This window comes from Benincasa hispida, unplaced genomic scaffold (assembly GCF_009727055.1).
Source record: "Benincasa hispida cultivar B227 unplaced genomic scaffold, ASM972705v1 Contig281, whole genome shotgun sequence".
Classification (NCBI taxonomy): Eukaryota; Viridiplantae; Streptophyta; class Magnoliopsida; order Cucurbitales; family Cucurbitaceae; genus Benincasa; species Benincasa hispida.
In genome coordinates this window covers 536,127-543,342 of record NW_024064779.1, presented here as the reverse complement: position 1 = coordinate 543,342, position 7,216 = coordinate 536,127, and positions in this window count along the sequence as shown.

The window sequence follows — 7,216 nt, the reverse complement described above, 5'->3', positions numbered from 1 at the left end:
TTTAATTAACTCGTTCAATTATATTATATATAATCGAACTCTCTCTTGTCAATTTGAACATTTCAAATTGACCAAAAAACTTACTCTCAACTTGTATCTAAGCTACCAAGGGGACCTTATGGACCTATGGCTCGAAGCTCCAACGGAACGTGAATAGCTGACTAAACTCCTTAGTCACGATATCCACCATCCGTTAACTGCCAGACATTCCACTAAAGACCGACAGTTGAACTCTTCTTGCCATAGATATATTTCTATGTCCATTGGATATAACCAATCATCAGTACGATGACCCTTCACAGATGCTCGTGATTACAGTAAGTCAATTTACCGTTTTGCCCCTGTAATTACATATTCCTCCTTAAGTACCACTGATCCCTCTAATGAACAATACAACATAGTCCTACTATGTGTGAACATCTCTCGGGACATGAGAATGTGCGTGGTGTCACATTATTCAAGCCCTGGAATCAGCCCTTAAGGGAGCTATCTATCTACTTGCCTCTGCCTCGTGGAAGAAGTGAATTCCAATTTGTGTAGCTGAGTTCCCAGCTCCTAAATCAGACGAATCCCCAAAATGGTAGGTTTGAATTGGCATTCTGGCCACTCGCACCTATGCAAATCAAAGGACCGCCCTCAATGGCAAGAGTTCCCAACTCACTCAGGATTGAGGTCATGTTACCTATGGTCATTCTAGTGAAATGAAGTCTCAGTCATGAACGGTGTTATATAACGAGACGTTAACACTTCGTGGTCAGGTCTTATACAAACTCTTTGTATAGGACGCCCCCGCTCGCATGTCCCCTACACGAATGATTAGGATCAAACCATCTGTAACAAGTCACAAAACTTGTGACCATTCCACAAAGCGAGCCACATCCGTAGCGTTACCAGGATAAGGTTTCCCTCCTATATCCATATACTACAGACCATTTTGGTTATCACTCAAGACATGATCTACTTGTATGTCACCACATACATACTTGAGTCACATATAGATAACCAGGGATTTTATGTTTATTGGTTTGTGGTAAAAATCTAAATGTGCAAAGTCAAGTAGTGAAGTAAATATCATTTATATTATACATCACAAGTGTTCGTACAAAGTTGTTTACAAACTACTGGACACGAGACTTTAGAGCACAAACCCCAACACCCTCGTGCACGAGCTCGCCCACGCATGCCTGTGCGAGGAGTGTCATCCACCTGCGCACAACTTTGCGACCGTCCTGCACACTGACTACCCACACCGCCCATCAGCTTACACAATTCACCTAAAAAGCTGTATTCCTGGAAGTTAAACTTATTTTTGAGTAAGTTAAAGTGGGTAAGTCAAAATATTTAGTTTGAGGATAATTTTTAAAACCAAAATTGATTTATTCGAGAAACTGGGCTTATTTAGAATTTCCTTGAATTAAGTAGAATTCGAGAAAATGAGATCAGGAGCTGTTCGGGAAAACTGTAGGAAAAATCACAACAAAGATTTTGAGTAGTTCCTACTTTTATATTTTATGAATTTTGTTTATGTATGCTATTATGCTTATATATGTAAGGTTTGGAAATGGGCATAATTGGGAAATGTGTCTTCCTAGCTTCTGGGGTATTAATTCCATTATTGATTGGATTATGTTGTTTTGTTAGAATGATTGTTTTACCTTGATAACATGAATTGACAGGAAGTTGAGATTGTACCCATTGTTAGCATGTCTCAAAGCACGTCTAATAGGATATTGTCGACATGTGCACATTCGGCGGGCTAATGGGTACTGGAATTGTTTCCTCGAACTTGTCAATTGTTTTCTCAACTTGCATATTGGATGTAAACGAATTTACTTGGAAAATACATGATCATGTCAGGAGGAGTCAGTTACTAGATTGGGAAGGTTATTTGTTTGTGTTTTGTGATGTTTTCTTGAGTAATTTGTTTTCCAAAAATGAATTTTCAAGCAAACACATGATAATGCCAGGTGGAATTTGTTTTGTGATGTTCATCTTTATTGAGCAGGAATATACAGAGGCTAAAGTCATAGTATTTACAGAATGAATGAAGAAAATTGGTTTTCCAGTCACCATGGAAATTTCTGAATGTTCCTTCTGTGAAACCACCGATAGAAGATAAAGGAAAAACAATCAAACTCAACCTAAGTTCACTCTATACAAAGCAACATGATAGCAAGTTAGAAGCATAAAAATCGACCAAACCAACCGATAAATATGGATCGATTCGATATTCTAAAATTTAAACTTACAGTTGGGTTGAATTGATCAAAATATTGAGCTGAATGAGGGAAAAAAGAAATCGAAGAATATTGGCCCCATTTGTTAATCATTTCATTTTTTGTTTTTGTTTTTTTGAAAATTAAGCCTATTTCTTCCTCATTTCTTATAACGATTTGCATCTTCCTTTAAGTATAATGATTGAATTCTTAGCCAAATTCCAAAAACAAAAACAATTTTTAAAAACTACTTTTTCTAGTATTCAAATTTTGACTTTGTTTTTTAAACCATTGGTAAAAAATAGATAACAAATGAAGAAATTTTGAGGTGGAAATATTGTTATCAGGTTAATTTTCTTTAAAACAAAAATAAAAAATCAAATGGTTACCAAACATGGTCAAAGTTCTATACTGGAGTAATCCTTTTTAAACTTTCAAATTCCCGCATTTACCTTTATTAGTCACTGTTGCTTTCCAAATCAAAGTTCAATCATATTTAATAGTTGGAAATACCGAAGCAACGAATTCCAGAAATAGATAAAGGAACCTGCAGAAGTATAATAAAATTAACATATCCTTTCAATTCTAACGGCTTCTTCTTCAGTTTTCTTATGAATATCGGTTTGTAAGATAGATGGGCTTGCTTAAATTGATGGCTACAAAGTTCAAAATCAAGAAATCAGGTAACAGGAGGAAAAAAATGGCCATATATGATTGAGCAAGGTGAAATTTCTTCTCGACTTCAGGCACATTCCAATGCGACATTTGGTATTCGACCATTTTCTTCACTGCAGCTCCATCTTGGATGTGTGGGATGTGTGGAATTTAGCAAGGTGAATGGGTTTTATTTGGTAAGATCCATCTTATCTTATTTATTTGCTCAACTTCTCCCTCTTATCTTAATTGGGGTCCAGTATTGAAGAACTCTTTCTATGTTATCTTTTCTGGTTATGAACATATGTTAAAAGGAAAACGTTCTGTCAGTAGTCACAGTTTGAATCTAATCCAAACAACAGAAAATTGGAGGCAAATATGATAGAACCCAAAAATATTGAAAGATAAACAATAACAGAATCACAAAATAAATCAAGTGTTTGAGGTATTTGGACCCTCGCAATCTTAAGATACTCTAAAGCCCTAATTCATACTCCAAAATATTGTCTACCTCCCTCCTTATTCTATTTATAACCAACAAGTCTAACAAACTCTTTAACTAATTACTATTATACCTTTAATATCCCTCTAATACCATTCCTATCCCAATACTAATCAGCCTCAAGTGTGGTTTATGAAACTACAGAACTGTTGCCAGCTCTATCTTACTGTTTTGCCTGCATGATTCTTCCTGACATCTTCAAGAATTAGTTCTGGTTGCAAGGGCATCCCATCCTGCCAAAATACATTAATAAAAGAAATGACTAAAAAGATGAGAAAGTATGGTAACATGTAGTTTGCAATTAACTTGCAGATATAAGAACATGAACAAACATTTCATCAATTATGCAAAAGTATTTATAATCAGATGGCCAAAATATTGAATGTTCTAAATGTAATCGCCAACAAAATAATTTTCTTTCCACAACTGTGTATTATATTTATCATGGAGGAAAGTAAACTGAAATTATGGCCAAAATGTGTAAAAGGAATATTGATAGTGAAGGATAACTGTGATAAAATCTAACATGGGACAAGGTATAGCAACCAACATTAATGTCGGTTTAAAACCGACATTAAAGAGTTTTAATGTCGTTGACAACCAACATTAAAGATAGTGTTATAAAAGGTCTTTAATGTCGGTTTTAAACCGATATTGTACACCCTCTTTAATGTTGGTTTAAAACTGATATTAAAGACTTTTTATAACATTATCTTTAATGTTAGTTGCCAACCGACATTAAAACACTTTAATGTCGGTTTTAAACCGACATTGAAGCCCATAATCCATATGTTTTTTTTTCAATTATTGTCCTTTTTAAAATTTCGTTGTCGAATCCATTTTTATTGTCGGTAAAAAAGTTCAAAACAACATTATAATAATTTATCCACAAACAAGAATTGTTTTTATATATTAAGATCTCAACAAACACAAAAATTTAAATCTAAGTCTTGCTCACAAAGTACGAATGATAGTTAGCTCCCACAGAGAATAACAAAATTTATACTTACAAAGCAGTAGTTGGTTGCTTACATATCAAAAAATTCCCAAAATAAAATCTTAATTGCTTTTGTATATACAACTTAACTTTCAACAAACACAAAAAATTAACTAAAGATTGAGAAAGCTGGTTGTCTACTTTGGAGTGTCATTACTATCCCAAAAAATCTGTAAAGAAGACATGCTTGCTTAAGTATATAAAATCAAGAATAATTAAAAAATAAATGAATTATACTAAAAGAAATTACATGAAGTATGACAACTATATTTATACAAACTTACCAAAAGGAATGAATGCAAAACTTGCTATTCTTTTCTCTATTCTATGATGAAATTTGTCAAGTAATAAATTAATAAATATCTCAAGAACTAATATTAGATTCATCTGCTTCCTCGCACAGAACCGTGGGGATTCACACCTGTTTCACCCTCGTAAACCACCCAACTATCGACTAGGCTCAAACTCTATATGTACTATTTTTAATATATTACTAACCAAGAGTTAATTAAAATAGAACTAGAGCATATATATATATAGTACGTACCTTGCGACGGATTGTGAACAGAGGGTTGTCGGCGGCGTCCATAAGAAGGATCTCGCTCTTATTGCCTGCCGAATAGTTGTCCACTCTATAAACCAAATTACTGTCGATGTTAAACACGGTAAACCCCTCGCAGTTCGACAACATAGATTTTTTCCACACTGTGAGGACAATCTCGGTAGCATCGCTGCAAGAGGAAAAGGTGTGAATCCGAACGAGATCGATGGCGAGCAGCTACCAGCGATGTCGAGCTTAAGACGACATGGATGGCGGCAAGCAGCGATTCCTTGTGCAGCGGTCGTCGGTATTGGAGGTGGTCGGAGAGAAAAAGATGAGTAACTGGGTGTAAGGCTATGGAAAACGAAGAAGAAGATTGTGTGGTGGGACTTTGTACGCGTGAGGAAGAAATAAATTTAATTTCTTTTCATTGTAACCCTAATCCTTTCAATATATATAATTAAAAAATATGGATCTTTAATGTCAGTTTTAAACCGACATTGTAGCCTATCTTCAATGTTGGTTTAAAACCGACATTAAAGATTCGCTTTCTTTTAACCGACATTATACATCCGGTTTCACTTTTTCCAACCGATATTAAAGCCCAAAATTCTTGTAGTAAGAAACTCTTTTTTTTGAGATAGCTTCTGTCAACGGTTAAGAGAATATTGTGCGTTTATCCTTACCGTGATTACATATATCGGTTAAGAGAATATTGTGCGTTTATCCTTATCGTGATTATATATATCTTTGGAGCACCGAGTTAGTTATTATAGTCGGTGGTTAATATAGTCTGTAGATTACAATAGTCTATGGAAAAGAGGGGATGGGTAAAAGATAGTAGACACTGTAATAAAGAAAGATTTGAAATCCTAAACATTGAGTGGGTTATAATTACCCACCCACCAACTTTTAAGTTGGGAGCCTAAACAGCCCCTAAGAGTTCCTAATAGACTTGAAATACAAGCCACCAAACTATCACAACAATTGAATTATAGTAATACACAGCAAAACCCCGACAGATTTAAGTGCAAACCTCCTGATATCCAGTGAGTCAAAAATGGAAGGTTTGAAGATCATTGTCATCCTGGAACAACAGGAGATGGTCAGATCAACAGACACCATATAAAAACTTCTTCAGATGAACCCTCTGACTAATACTGTTAATATGACAAGAGGTTATCATATAGAACAGATTCTTCTACAATAGTATAATGTCCAGTAAAGTATATAATTAATTATCAACAAAGGACCTAAGACATTAAAAAATGATCTCACCTGATGCTTATGTCATAAGTTCTTGGGCATATGCTATCTTCAGAATCATGGACTACAAGATGAGTTGATTCCTGAGCTGCCTGTGTATACATATTTAGATGACAATCTCAGATACTTAATAAGCATCCCTTGCATATCAATGGTTGCATTGCAATTACAAACTTACAGGATGGAATTTGATAGATTTTTCCATATATGGATTTTTATCAACACCAAAGTATGAATGAATTACCGTAATAGGATTCTTCGTGTCCAGTTCCAGCAATTCTTTGGTTGAAAGCAAGTTATCTCCATCCTTAGACTCTGTTTATGGAAGGAAAAAAATAGAACAACAATTTTAAAATGTATTTAAGATGGAAAAATTAGAAGAAATCAGCACAGATGTGAAACATGATAAATTTATGTAGCAGAACACTTGGATCCCCATGAATCCGAGCCAATCATCATCCTCACCATCACTACCAGCAATCACATATTCTTCTTCATAAGAGAAAGCCCTTCGCAGACAAGGAACTGAAAAGAAGCACAAGATTAGTGGCCACTCTCTATATAATATTGTTTTTCTTCAGAAAAAAAAACATCTTCAAAATTTAGTGTTCTACTAAGAATTCAAGTTAAGATGAATTAATAGTCTTCTATTTCATCATCTCTAACTCCAGTCACGTTTAAGAAAAGAAAAGGTTCTTGCTAATTCGAATGAAACGGAACAATCTAGCAACCAATAATGAGTTCTTGGCTAGTGTGGATGTAACAACCCGACCCCTTAGGACTTAGGTAAGGCCGTTACTAAAATAAATGCATGCAAAGAATTTAAAACGACGCTCAGTCATTTGAAATAAATGCTAATTAAAATCAAGAGAAGTTCAAAAGACATTTATTAAATGCAAGTGTTAAAAGCAATAATAGGGTACCCATAAATCATAAAGGTTAATAAGTACACATGAAAAACAATTCTTAATAATAAGTTTCAAACATCAAAACTAAACGTTTAGGGAAACAAAAAAAAAACAAAAGAAAAAAAGTATAAA